Source organism: Lepidochelys kempii, chromosome 1 (genome assembly GCF_965140285.1).
Source record: "Lepidochelys kempii isolate rLepKem1 chromosome 1, rLepKem1.hap1, whole genome shotgun sequence".
NCBI lineage: Eukaryota > Metazoa > Chordata > Testudines > Cheloniidae > Lepidochelys > Lepidochelys kempii.
In genome coordinates this window covers 225714201-225728403 of record NC_136380.1, presented here as the reverse complement: position 1 = coordinate 225728403, position 14203 = coordinate 225714201, and the positions used below count along the sequence as shown (strand labels likewise).

Here is a 14203-nt window from a genome sequence, read left to right as displayed (position 1 = left end):
TCTTTTCTAACATTAGGGAGTAATGCATCATAGTTGAAGCAGGGGTCTGTGAGATAGAACTACTGACATTTATGACCAACTCTGCCCCAGACTTCTTATCTGGAGAGGTGGTTGCACTTTCTGTGCCTCAGTTTCCTCTTGTATCAAAGAGGGGATAAAATACTCATATACTCATGGGAATGCTGGGAGGCTTTAATTAATTTATATCTGTAAAGTATTTATCAATCCTAAGATGTAATGTTCCATGTACTGTAAGTGCAGAGTATTAGCAATAATATGAAATTATTTTGTATTTATTTGTTAAATAGGATCATTTGGTTTCGGGGGTTGGGGTAGTTTAGAAAGAGGTGAAGAGGCATGTGAGAAAAGAAAAGTGAAGAGAAAGGAGGTAGGTGGTTGAAAGATCAGAAAAGAGACCAGAACCTACCCACGGCCATCAGGGTTTGTGGAGATGCCATCAAATTGGAAAGCATCAAGCTAACATTGAGCTTCCTTTTTAACTTGATGAATAAAAAGTGTTTAATAATTAGCAAGTAAAATAATAAGCTTCCCCCCCTTCTTTGTAGTCTTTAGCAGATGCCCAAAATAATTAAAATAAAGGAATATGGAATTTCCCATGTTCTGAGGGAACTACTTTGATTTTGGGGGTGGGCTGATGGAAATGTAGCATCCAGAAAGGATTGCTCACCCTTGAAGTGCATCCAGAGGTCTAGTTCAGCACATTACAGAGCATCGCTGAAGAAAGGAAAAGAAATGCATGTCAGGGATGGTCTTGATAATACTTAGTCCTGCCATGAGTTCTGGGGACCGGACTAGATGACCTCTTGAGGTCCCTTCCTGTCCTACGATTCTATGATTCCTTAAGTAACAAGACATTTGTGATGCAAGTTGAGTGGAAACAGGGTGACTCAAGTTTGAGACTGAAAGTTTGTTTTTAATTCACCCTGTCGTACCCAGGTAGTTGCAGTACACATGGTTTGTATCAAAGCTCAGCTGAACTTTCATAACCAAATCATCAGGATCTTGCAAAACACACATGGTGTTAGGTTTTGCTACGCCTCAGGCCTGGTCCATCTAAAGTTCTGCTGAGTTTTGTGCACCTGCTGTCAAACTTGTGCTAAGCTTTGACCTATCAAGGCTTGAGTCTCTTACAGTTTGGGGTTGAAATCATACAAAAGCTCTGGTTATATGTCCTTTTGACCAGAGATGAGCTTAAACAGAAGTCCTTGATATGAACGCTCCCAGACTTGGAGCTTTGATATCTAGATCTAGTTAGAAATTTTAAATGGAAAGAGTTGGCTTTTCCCTTCCCTCCCTACGTACCTTTATGTAAATAAAAAATTGTAAAGCGTGTTTTGCTTACAACAAAAAAGACCAAGTATCAGATACTTCATTTGAAAGATGAATTTGTTGGGAAAGTTGTGAGTGGATCTTGAATCACCCAGCTCTCCTCAGGGTCCGTCACAAGGTTCAGGTTATCTTGAAAACTGGGGAATCAGGGAATCCAATGTGATTGAACACGCTTTACAACCTTAGCTATGGGGTTCACCCGCAAAGAAAAGCTAAGAGGCAATACATTACCCTTTCTGCTCCTGCAAAGTTAGACCCCCCCAAGGACCGAGTCCTGCAAACACACATGTACAGGAATTGTCCCACTGAGTTTGAGAGGGTTACTCATGTGTGTACTCAAGTGATTTTCTATAAAAAGGAGTATAACAAAATATACATGTGATTTAAGCAACATACTCTATATAGGCCTGAGCCAAAGCCCACTGAAGACAATGGGAAGACTTCCACTGATCTTAATGGGCCCTGGGATCTGTTCCATATTGCCTATATTGAGTCAAATGACTCCTTTTTCAAACCAGGTAAATAGCAATATTCAAGTCACTTTTTCCATCAGTGCAGCTTACCTGCTCTAGGGTTTTACCGCAGTGCAGCTACATCATTGTACAGCACTAAAAACTCCAGTGTAGCCAAGCCCATAGTATGGTCTCAAGCCAAGACCCTGATCCTCCAATCAGATCTGTGTCGGTACTGTGCCTGTACAGACCCTTGCTGACTTCAGTGGGACTGCAGGTGTTCAGGGATCCACTCCCATGGATCCGATTGCAGGAATGGGGCTCCAAGTGAGCAAGAATGCAAGTGCTGCTCTCTTTTAAGGGATGAATTTGATGGGGGGATTTTGGGATACGGCCCAGCCAATTCTAAGCACTAGAAATGTTTCTGTGATCCTTGGGCAGACCTTCCCACTCTCACATTTTAATAGCTGCCCTGTATATGGAAACATTTACAAGGCAGCTACAGGAAAGGCTTTGATTAGCACCATCTCCTCACACTGTCACAGAAGCAGCAAAACACAGTCAATTAAGTCTAATTGTCATGAAATTTTGCATGTTCATAGGGCAACAAAAATGATTAGGGGTATGTAATGGCTGCTGTAGGATTAATAAGACTGTGACTTTTCAGTTTGGAAAAGAGACTGCCAAGGGGGGGATAATATAGAGGTTTATAAAATTATGACTGGGGTGGAGAAAGTAAATAAGGAAGTGTTATTTATTCCTTCTCATAAAGACTAGGGGCCACCACATGAAATTAATAGGCAATAGGGTTAAAACAAACAAAAGGACGTATTTCTACACACAACGCACAGTCAACCCGTGGAACTCTTTGCCAGAGGATGTTGTGAAGGCCAAGTCTATAACAGGGTTCAAATAAGAACTAGATAAATTCACGGAGGATAGGTCCATCACTGTCTATTAGCCAGGATGGGCAGGGATGGTGTCCCTAGCCTCTGTTTGTCAGAAGCCGGGAATGAGAGACAGGGAAAGGTTCACTTGATGATTACCTGTTCATTCCCTTTGGGGCACCTGGCATTGGCCACTGTCAGAAGACAGGATACTGGGCTGGATGGACCTTTGGTCTGACCCAGTATGGCCATTCTTATGTTCTTATGTTCTATGTCCTATGAACAGGCTTTGAGTGAACTCTGAGGCTGTGATTTTCAGACTTCCCTGAAATTCAATGGGAGTCGTGCACCTAACTCCCTTAGGCTCCTTTGAAAATCCCACCCTGAAGCCTTGTATTCATTTTGTTCATTACATTTTATACTTGTAACTTTCACTGTTTCTGCTGCATTCAGGGGAGTCTTTCTATAGTTGCTGTAACTCCTATAAACTCTTAACAGCTGTAACCTAAAACTCTAGCTTGGTGATGAAAGTTACTCTTTCAAATTTCAAAAGTTGTGAGTTCAAACTTTGGAAAAGTGGTGATTTTCACGGAAACGGCTTCTAATTTTTCCAATTAATGTGATTATAAATTTATTCTCAAAAAAATAAAGAAATAGTTGCATCCAAACATTTCACAAGTTGTTAAAGCCAAGTTAAAAAAAGAACTAGTTCATCCATCTAAAAATGAGATACCATTAAAGGAATCTGTTTCAGAAATGTTAAACAAAGCGATATTAGAGCTTAGTTAGTCCCCTTTCCTATAGTTCATGCACTCACACGAGTGCTGAATTTGCTAAGTGATTTTGTTAAAACTTTTTTCAAACAAAGAATTTCTTACAGCAGTGAGTTCCACAGATTAGTTAGGTGTTGTATTTAAATGGAAAAAGAGAATTTCCATATCAGTTTTAAATTTGCCTTTCAAGAACTATCCCTTTGCTCTTGCATTATACAAGTAGGTAATTAGGAGGGACAGATTTACCATCTCTAAACCATTCATTATTTTCTATATCTCTATCACATCTCCTGTTCTTTTCTTCAGAACTAGACAGTCCCATTTTTTTTTCCTGCGTCTACTCATACAGAAGTCTCTGTTTGTTTCCTTCACCCATCTCTGGACCCTACTAGATCTGCTATTTCTTTTTTGTAGTTAGGTTGACCAGAACTAAACACAGTCTTGCCGGTTTTCATTGGGTTGTCTACAATGATGTTCAGGTCATTTTCCAGCGGGCTTATAGCTAATTTAGAGTCCAGCACTATGTAACATTAGTTCAGGTTACTCCTTCCGAAGTACAGTGCCTAGCTTTTGTCAATGTTGTAGTTCATCTGCCATCATGCTTCTCTTTCAAGTGCCATTAATCTGGCTAGGTGCCTCTGGAGTTCTCTACATTCTTTATTCCTGACTAACCTTAAATACTGTGTCCTCTGCAGATTTCCCCCTCTCACTGTTCACCCTCATTTCCAGATTAAATATATTAAATGACACTGGGTCCAGTATGGTTCCTTGGGAAACCCTATTGTTAACCTTCCACCAGTTTGAAAACTTCCTGTTCATTCCTACTGTCTTGTTAAGGCTTTGGCTCAAAAGAACTAAATGGTGGTGGTGCCTTTAATATATTTTAAATTAGGCCTCATAGACATAGGTTTCAAAATAGTTTTTAAATGTGAACGGGTCAAACTCACTTGCCAAGTAAGCCATATTCTAACACAGCTTTATCAAAGCCTGAACCAAAACCACTCTGAGCAGGGTTAAATGACATGGTGATAGAAATGCCTGAGCTGTGTCTACATCACAGCTTCTACCTTTGGTTCTTTCAGTGAACCTGCTACATCAGTAAATTGCAGGTCCCATTTTTGCCAGTGTAGATGAGGCTTTAAAGATCCTGGCCCTACCTGTAATGTGATTTGCTTTACCAGCATGGAGGGGCCTAGACCACTATCTGGATCCCAACAATCCCAAACTTTGGGGAACTGGGACTTCCACAGAGCTATTTTTGTCATGGCCTCAACCTGAAATCCTCCGAATAAAGTTAAGTGACAATGGAACAAAAAATGCCTGATGCATGTTGACGCTATAGCTTCCACCTGCAGAGCTGCACTGGTGATGAACTAGGGATCCGATTTTTGCAGCCTGTATGTCCAGCCTTGTTTTTCAAATGTTGAAGCCTTTTTATGGTTTGCCTCTGCCTAATTTTTTCCTGAAATCTTGCAGGAAGCTCAGCTTGCTGTGTCCACTGATAGCAGCGGAAGTATCAGGAACCAAACAAATATATTGACTACTTAGGTGTGTCATTTTAAGTGAGCACGACATACCCTGTTATTTCTTCAGAACAGTGTGACTTAGTGCACAGAGCGCTGGTCTGGGACATGTTTTTCCCCCCAGCTCTGCCACCCGCCTGCTGGGTGACTTTGGGCAAGTCACTTTACCGCTCTGTGCCTCCGTTTCTCCATTTTTAAAATGAGGATAATGATACTCACCGTATTCAAAATGCTTTGCGATCTACGGATGAAATGTGCTGCATAAGAGAGAGGTATTTTGTGACTGGCTGCATTTGTGCTTAAAATCTGTCCAAACGTGCCATAATCTTAACTGGGCTAAAAGGGATGTTTTGCACTAAGCTCTAATTTCAATTATCTTTGTGAGAAAATGAAAGTGGGAGGCTGGTAGTACTGGCTAAAAACACCTCAGGCATAATGAGAGCAACTGTGGCCCAAACTTCCCCCTTCACAGCTTTGTCAATGACCTACAGCTGCCAGTTAGCTTTACCAGTGCGGCACAATACACTGCAATCCTGACCTGCAGCACATCCTGTTCTTCCAGTCGCTTGGCTTCTGTAGGACAGAGACTGCCGGTTATGCTGCATTGTGTCAAACTGCACAGTGTCTTTTGTGTGTAGATAAGTGAGGATTAGGAGGAAATACTTTTCTTGTGGCCCAGGCCCAGGTCTCCAGAATTGGGAGGCCAATGTGCTAACTCATTGCATCAGCAAGGCCCCCAAGTTCTGCACATGGTTTACAGGAGTACAGGCTCCTGGTTTATAGAGCTGAAAGCACCTGATTCTGTAAAAGCAGACTGGGTTTCTAGAACTGGAGGTAATTGAAATTATCCCAGGGCAACTTTAAACAGCAGATAATTCATTGCCTTGATGTATCTTCTGATCCCAGCATCACTCAAGCTGACCTGTGGCAACTATTTTCTTAGCTCAATTGAGTGAAGTTACTGCTTTGAGGCCAGGAGGTCCTCCATTCAAAACCAGGCTCCCCCATCTCTGCAGCTATTACACATGTGCTCTGACTTCTAATGTTAATTCACCCTCTATCCTGAACCCTGCAACATCTGTTCAGCTAAATTTTCATCCCACTAGTAGGAAAGTAATTCTGCTGTGCAAAAGGGGAGAGAGAATTGGGAGCAAAGGATGTGTCGTTCTGAGAGTGCAAGTTGCTTCTTGCTTCAGCTCCTTTATTTTATACTGAATTTAACTGCCGTTTAGAATGAGCAGGCTGCTCTCAGCAACAAGCAGTCCATAAACCACCTCTGTTTCCTGCTGATTTCATGTTTCGCTAGGAAAGACATTGCACAGGAATTGAGATAGGATTGACTAATGAGCATGGGCATTTGTGGAAGAACCACACTCGAGACAGGCTCATTCTCTCTCTCTCTCTCTTACTTCCAACTCACTCTGAAGGGAGCTAGCTACAACTCACCATCTAACAATAGGCCTGCCCTGAGCCCTTCTCTTGTGCCACGGTTTTGCCCCATTCTGAAGCTGCCATCTGTCTGAAAATTCATTAAGGGCTCTATGACCCAGATGTTTGTGGAGTGATACTGAAGCAGCGGTCACTGCTTTAAAAGAAATACTTAGCAATATTTCTTCCAAAGACCTTCTAGTGCAGGGGTCGGCAACCTATGGCATGCGTGCCAAAGACGGCACGCGAGCCAATTTTTAATGGCACGCTGCTGCCTGCTGGGTCCCGGCCGCCGGCCCCACTCAGCCCGCTGCCGAACCCAGGCCAGGACCCCGACAGGCAGCAGCGTGCTATTAAAAATCCTGCCCGCCCCGGCCCGCTCTTCTCCGCCCCCACTCCTGCGAGCTTCCCCCTCCCCCACCTCTTCCCCCAGCATGCTGGGTTCCTGCCCCTCCCCCCTCCCTCCCTGCCTCCCATCAGCTGATGGCCCTTGTGCGGGATGGGGAGAAGGGAGAAGCAGAGCTGCAGCGTGGGCGGAGAAGAGGTGGGGACGGGGCCTTGGGGAAGGGGGTGGAATCAGGGCATATCCCCTCCAGCCCTTTGCCGTGAACTGCTCTGGGTAGGGGGCTGGGACCACCTCCATGACCCTAGCCCACACCCCCAGCCCTCTGCCCTGACCCCTGCACCCCCCTCACACACCCCCAGCCCTCTGCCCTGATCCCGGCACCCCTCACACACACCCAGCCCTCTACCCTGATCCCTGCACCCCTCCACAACCCCAGCCTTGACTCCAGCACCCCCCACACCCCATGCCCTGACTCCTGTACCTCTGTCACACACCCCCAGCCCTCTGCCCTGACCCCTGCACCCTGCCATGACCCCAGCCTTGACTCCAGCACCCCCCACACCCCATGCCCTGACCCTAGCACCCCACACACATACCCAGCCCCCCACACCCCATGCCCTGACTCTTGCACCCCCCACATTCTCACCCCCACCCTGAGCACCAAATGGGAGCTCCTGCACCCCCCACCCCACATTCCTATCTGCACCCCTCCCACCAAATAGGAGCAGCCCAGGTAAGCACTCCACACCCAAACCTCCTGTCCCAACCCTGAGCCCCCTCCCTCATTCTAGCTCCTCGCCAGACCCTGCACCCCAACCCCCAGCCTGCTCCTTCACCCCCAGCCCTGTGCTTAGCGCACTCCCACCCTCAGCTCAGTGCAGAGAGAGGGGAAGAGAATGGGCTAGAACCAGGGAGAAGGTAGGTACCCACTGTACGTGGGCAGGGCCGGGATCCCAGACCGGCAGCGGGCTGAGCGGGCCGGTGGCGTAAGATCAGCATTTTAATTTAATTTTAAATGAAGCTTCTTAAACGTTTTGAAAACCTTGTTTACTTTACATATGAAAATAGTTTAATTATCTAATATATAGACTTATAGAGAGAGACCTTCTAAAAAATGTTAAAATGTATTACTGGCATGCGAAACCTTAAAGTAAAGTGAATAAATGAAGACTCGGCACACCACTTCGGAAAGGTTGCTGACCCCTGTTCTAGTGCTTCCTGGGATACTATGGGAAGCATTTTTTAATAGAGAGAATTGTGCACAGGCATAATGTTTTCTAGACTTCTCTTCCCTCATTTTTTAATTACGGGAGGTGTTTGCATGCAAACAGGATTTCTGCCTCTTAAGAGTCCATCTGCTTCCACTGCTCATTCTCCACCTGAAATCTTAACCCACTGCATGGGACATCACGCACATTTCAACAGCAGCTCTCTGTGAAGAGAAGTCCTGAGTAGTTGTTCCTGTGGTGAAGAGATTAAGAGTATTCAAGGCTCTCTTGGTCTACGGTTTGAGCACTTTCAAAGGGACAAACCATGTTCAGGTTGTCCGCAGACCTGCTTTCAGCCAAACCTGAAGAAACAGAGGCTAAAGTTCAGCTAGAACTGAGGGCTCTACAAGGGTGAAGGAAACTTACTGAATTGCTACCAATGAAAGTCAACCTAAGAATTAATTTCTGTAAGGTTTTCCATTGGCTTCAATGGGCTTTGGATCAGGCCCTATGTGCTTGGTGAGTGGGAGCTACTCAGGGACATAAGGGGACTGCTTTTTATACAAGCGTCTTTAGAGGTACTCATTTGTACAGTTGAACAAGCTAGGGCTGAGCCAGACACAAACTTTGTATCTGGAGCTGAACTTTTCCGGGGCTTCAGCTCTCTTTTTTGGTTGGGACCCATCTCTAGAGCAGAGAGGTGACCACCTCAGACTTAAACTGGAGAACAAGAAGTTACATCAGAAAAGCAGTGTCCGTGTGAGCACTGATGCCTGTTCTCAGCCTTCAGGGCTTCTGTTGCCTTTCTATGTGCTTTTTGCAAAGCATTGTATACACCAATAGTGCAAATAAAAGTAGTGGTGTGTGTGTCCCCCGGTAAAGTCACACATGCAAATTTATGTAAAGATATGCAAATTAGTCCTGGCACTCTGGCCCCTTGTAAGTTGCCAGTGCAGCCATTGGTTTTGCACCACTGCCCTAAGTAAACAAAGATCTTGTTTTCATGCTGTCCCTGTATATCTGTGGCTGTGACTTGAATGGTGGGTGGGAATCTGAGTACTTGCCTCTTTAATTATCTGATTTGCATTAATAAGGTAGCTAGAATTGCAAGTGAGCTGTCAGGTTCTTCAAGAACACTGGGTATGTCTCGAGTGCGGCTGGGAATGAACCTCCCAGCCCGCATGGACTGACACGTTAGCTCTGCATGAGCTAGTGCACTAAAAATAGCAGTGTGCATGTTGTGACACAGGCTAGCCACTCAAGCACAAACTTCCCCAACCCCTTGGGTCCCATACTCCGGTGGCTAACCCACGCTGCTGCCCAGGCCGCAACATCCACACTGCTATTTTCAGTGCGCTAGCTCAAGTAGAGCTAGTGTACGTCTGTCTGTCTAGGCTGGGGAGCACGCTCCCAACTGCAGTGTAGACAGACCCTCTGAGGGTATATTTCTAGAGTAGGAAAACAGGTTTTTATTTTAAAATGTGTTCACCATGATCAGCTAGCTCGTGTTAAAATACACTTTGCCCTGTCTATGCCAGGGTTTTAAAATGTGTTAGCTAAATTGTATTAACTATCATATTTTTAAAGTGCTTTTTTGTCCTAATTTAGATTTACCCTAAGAGTCTCACTAGATTGGAGTTTGAGATCCTGTTTTAACCAGAGTAAATTGATAGTCAGTTAACTAACATGGTTATAAATGCTACTCCAGACATTCCCCAACATTTGGTTTAGACGCACACGCTTGTGGTTTATTTTATGGCTGAAGCCCCATCCACTAGATTTAAACCCTAGGGTAAACTACAACTGTTTGTGTCCTGGAACACGTCTGTGTGGAGTGTCTACACTACCGTGAACAGTCACGTTAGTTAATTTGAGTTAATTGGCAATCAGTTAATTAAATTGAATACAGGACCACAAACTCTAGTCCAGTCAAACTCTAAAGTAAATACAAGATTGTCAGATTTCCTCCTCCCAGTTTGATGGAAGGATAGAGATCTCTTAACAAAGGCCTCAATGCATCCCACAAATAGGGAAGAATTTTGCCTTTCTTACTCATGGTGAGTGGTTTCAATAGGGCTACTCCTAATTAGCAAGGGTGGCAGAATCTGTGCCTTGGACCAGTTAGAAGGATGATAATGGTTGGGCAATGGATTTAAGGACTGGGGGAATCCTTGTTTAAATATGGGTTAAGAAGAAACTGGTATTAATGGAACCACTGTCTGAAAAGAGAGTCTCCAGACCCTGGACTTATGATTGCCTTCATTTGAGTGACTAATTTTGCTGAAAAAAATAGAATCAAATCCTTTAAAAGTCCGTGTTCCTCCTCATATTTTGTAGTGCCCCACATGTCCAGAACAATGAACAGAAAAATGTGGGCTTTATTTGGTAGAATCCAATGGGATATTTGGACTTGCAGCTGACCTGTAGTAACTTGAATTAATTGATTGCCACTTAACTAACATGACTGTTTGTGTTAGTGTAGACACTCCACAGATGTTTGCTCCAGGACACAAATGTTTGTAGTTTACCCTCGTTCATTTTTAAGCCCTTCTGCTGCACTTAAGGCTTTGTGATCCCAGGAGGAGAACCAAATGCAAATAAATGAATAAATGATAAGGCTGTTGTTTTACAGGCTTTTTAAAGTTAAAATGAGAGGGTTGCTCGCTTTGTTGCATGTGGAGGCCGAGTATATTGCACATGCCAGGGGCTCCTTGTGTCCCTCCATTCTCCCTCCTTCTCCCACTTGGCCTCCTAAACTCCCTGTGTGCCACCCTCCCATCCTGCCAGGAACTCCCTGCAATGCCTCTCACCACCTCCCTTATGGTAGGGGCTCTCTGTGCCCGCCTTTCCCACCTCTGCCAGGATCCTCCATTATCCGGCTATGCCTGGGGCTCTGTGTTCCCCATTTCCCCCTCCCCACTCCCTGCCCCCAGCATCCTAGCAGTATGCCTGCGTTACGGAGACTATACCAACATAGCTATGTCGGCATAACCTGTAGTATAGACACAGCCTATGCTGACAGAAGGAGTTTTTCTGTCAATATAGGACCACTGCCGCCCCAAAGAATGTTAGTGACATTGAGGGGAGCCCTCTTCTGTCCGCTGAGGGTATATCTACATGACAAGTGCTCCAGTGCTGCAGCTACGCCACTATAGCCTAGATGGTTCCTACATCAACGGAAAGCGTTCTTCCATTGATGTCGTTAATCCATCCCCTCAAGAAGCGATAGTTAGATGAATTCTTCCATTGACCTCGCTGTGTCTACAATGGGGTTAAGTCGACCTATCTGCAGCGCTCAGGGTGCAAAATTTTTCATACCTCTGCCCAACGTAGCTGTGCTGATATAATTTTTCAGTGTAGACCAAGCCTTATTCTCCTTCTTTCTTTTTCTTTCTGTTTCAGGAGCCTGGCCTACACTTAAAATTTAGCACTGTAGCTATGCCGACTAATCCCCAGTGTAGACAGAGCTCGATCGATGGAGGAATATTTCCATTGACCTAACTATTGTTGCTCAGGGAGGTGGTGCTCCTACACTGACAGAAAAGCCCTCTTCCATCGGCATAGGCTGCATCTACACTATGGGGTTATGTCGGCAAAGCTATGGTGACATAGGGTAGACACACACAGAGGGTGTCAACATTTTTAGTATTGGGAAGATGGGCAGAGATAAAGTGACAGATATTGTTATGATGGAATGTGTTAAGGCTGCCACCAACCAGCAGTTACAAAGGAGTTGAAGCTGCTCGCTCTGCTAACAGGATGCCAGGCGCTCTGTGTGTCCATCATTCTCCCTTTTGTTTTTTGCAGTTTTCACCCAAATCAATGTTCTAGGGATCAATGGGTTGTGCCCACTGATGCCTAGAACATTCCCTGAAATTTTGGAATTGATCGGATGTGGTGTTTCGCAATGATCATGTTACTGACTGACAGAGAAATGCCCTTAAATTGAGAAAATGCAACTCATAAGAGGGGTTTTCACATACCTTTCAGCATGGCTTCCTGATCGCCACGCTTCAGGCAGTCCTTTTTACTAAAATTATCAATGTATTTGTTTTATATATATCTGTGTATATAATGTCTCCCTCTGTGTGTGTGTACATGCACATATAGATAGATAGATTATATTGTGAGATACAGTGGAACCTCAGAGTTATGAACACCAGAGTTATGAACTGACTGGTCAACCATGCACCTCATTTGGAACCAGAAGTACACAATCAGGCAGCAGCAGAGAGAAAAAAGACCAAAGAAACCCAAACAAACAAACCAATACTGTACAGTATCGTGGTACACCATCAAAAATAAAGGAAAAGTTTAAGGTAAGGAAACTGTTTCTGTGCTTGTTTCATTTAAATTAAGATGGTTAAAAGCAGCATTTTTCTTCTGCATAGTAAAGTTTCAAAGCTGTATTAAGTCAATGTTCAGCTGTAAACTTTTGAAAGAACAACCATAATGTTTTGTTCAGCATTACAAGCATTTCAGAGTTACCAACAACCTCCGTTCCTGAGGTGTTCATAACTCTGAGGTTCTATTGTATCTGATCTTAGACCAGTCACTGGAAAAGGACTTACCCCATCCTGGGCCTTAGAACAGTGTAATTTTGTGGAGGGAAATTCTAAACTGCAGTGGGGATAAAAGGAAATCTTTCAAAAAACGATAGCTGTTGGAAGCCACTCAAAGGTTTCTAGCATTAAAATCATAGAAGCATAGGGTTAGAAGGGACCGCAAGGGTCATCTAGTCTAATCCCTTGCCAAGAAGCAGGATTTTTTGGGTCTATACCATCCAAGACTGGTGGCTATTCAGCCTCCTTTTGAAAACCTCCAGTGAAGGAGCTTCCATGACCTCCCTAGGCAGTCTGTTCCATTGTGGAGATGGATTAGTAGGCAGCAGGCAGATGAGGAGCTGTGGTCATTGGTGCATGATATGATGAGTGCAACCGATCACAGATATCACCATCTCTAAGTGAGTGTGTGTGTGTAAGTAATTCTCTCTGATCCACACTGCAAATTTTTATTGCATATTCTCCTAGGCACCTCCACTCCCATCAGTGGAATGTCTGCATATTATCCACAATGGGGAGGAGAGGTTTGTGTAAGTTGGTTAGGAAAATTATGCTCTTAAAGCTCAGCCATTACTCACAGAGGCCCAGACTGTGAACCCTTTATTCTAGGGTTGCCAACAGTCCCTTATTACAAGGGACATTCCTTATTTTTTCATCTCTGTACGACAAGACTGGGAGTTGCTGAGTGCTTCAAAAATACCCCTGGCGAATATAGGTGGTGCTATATTATGTATTAATAAATGATAATATCAGGAGAAAGGGTGGGGTGGGGGCGCTAAGAACACAGTCCCTTATTTTTGAAATATGATGTTAGCAGCCTTACTTTATTCTCACTGGTGAGCACTTACCTTAGTGAGTACTACCACCTGTTCCTAAACCGAATTTCGCACCCCTTGATAATCTGTACCTTATTCCCTGATAACCAGAAATTTCTATGCTTAAACTCTGTACCGTTTTCTTTTTACTTCAACATCATTTTAATAAAATTATTAACACTTTGGGGTGAGGGATAGTTCAGTGGTTTGAGCATTGGCCTGCTAAACCTAGGGTTGTGAGTTCAATCCTTGAGGGGGCCATTTAGGGATCTGGGGCAAAAAAAAATTGGGGATTGGTCCTGCTTTGAGCAGGGGGTTGGACTAGATGATCTCCTGAGGTCCCTTCCAACCCTGATATTCTATGATTCTAACACAAATGGGATTACTTGAGTGAATAACTGTTCACCAGTGTGAGTAAAGGGTTCACAGTTTGGTGTATCCAAGGCTCCGGTCCTGCAAATACTTATCCTTGGGTTTATATGACTGTGAGCAGTCCCAATATTCACCACATGTCTATGGTTGCCATCGTGCAGTTGTGTGTGAGGACTGGAGCATAGCCTGTAAAGCACCTTGGGGTCTTCCCAGCTGACAGACTCTATATAAACATTTTTACCCTGCCCTGCTGAGGTAGGTAAAGTCCAAATCTTTGGGAAAGAAAACTATTGCTAAAGAAGCAGGTGTGTCAGTTCAAAGTGGCCCATGAGGAGCAGCTATAAGCTCGTACTTTGCCCATTTACTCAGGGTTTTATCTGATCCTCGATTATACAACCTGATGAAAATGAACATTTACTGTGGCAGTTTCTGCATAGCCTAATAGGCTAATCCCTGAAACACTGAGCCATCTCTGTGATAGCCTGTG

General features: G+C 44.3%; 1 protein-coding gene across 4 annotated transcripts in view; it reads left to right on the top strand.

Moving 5' to 3' along the window:
* ETV6 (ETS variant transcription factor 6) overlaps positions 1 to 14203 on the top strand; it is a 165272-nt gene that overhangs the window by 26393 nt on the left and 124676 nt on the right. Inside the window, exon 1 of one of the 4 annotated variants that reach the window (XM_073315695.1) lies at positions 12100 to 12286. The exons of the other annotated variants lie outside the window; for them this stretch is intronic. The gene's annotated coding sequence lies outside the window, so the exon portion shown is untranslated. Of the gene's footprint in view, positions 1 to 12099; positions 12287 to 14203 lie in introns of those variants that run through there. 4 annotated transcript variants of the gene reach the window in all.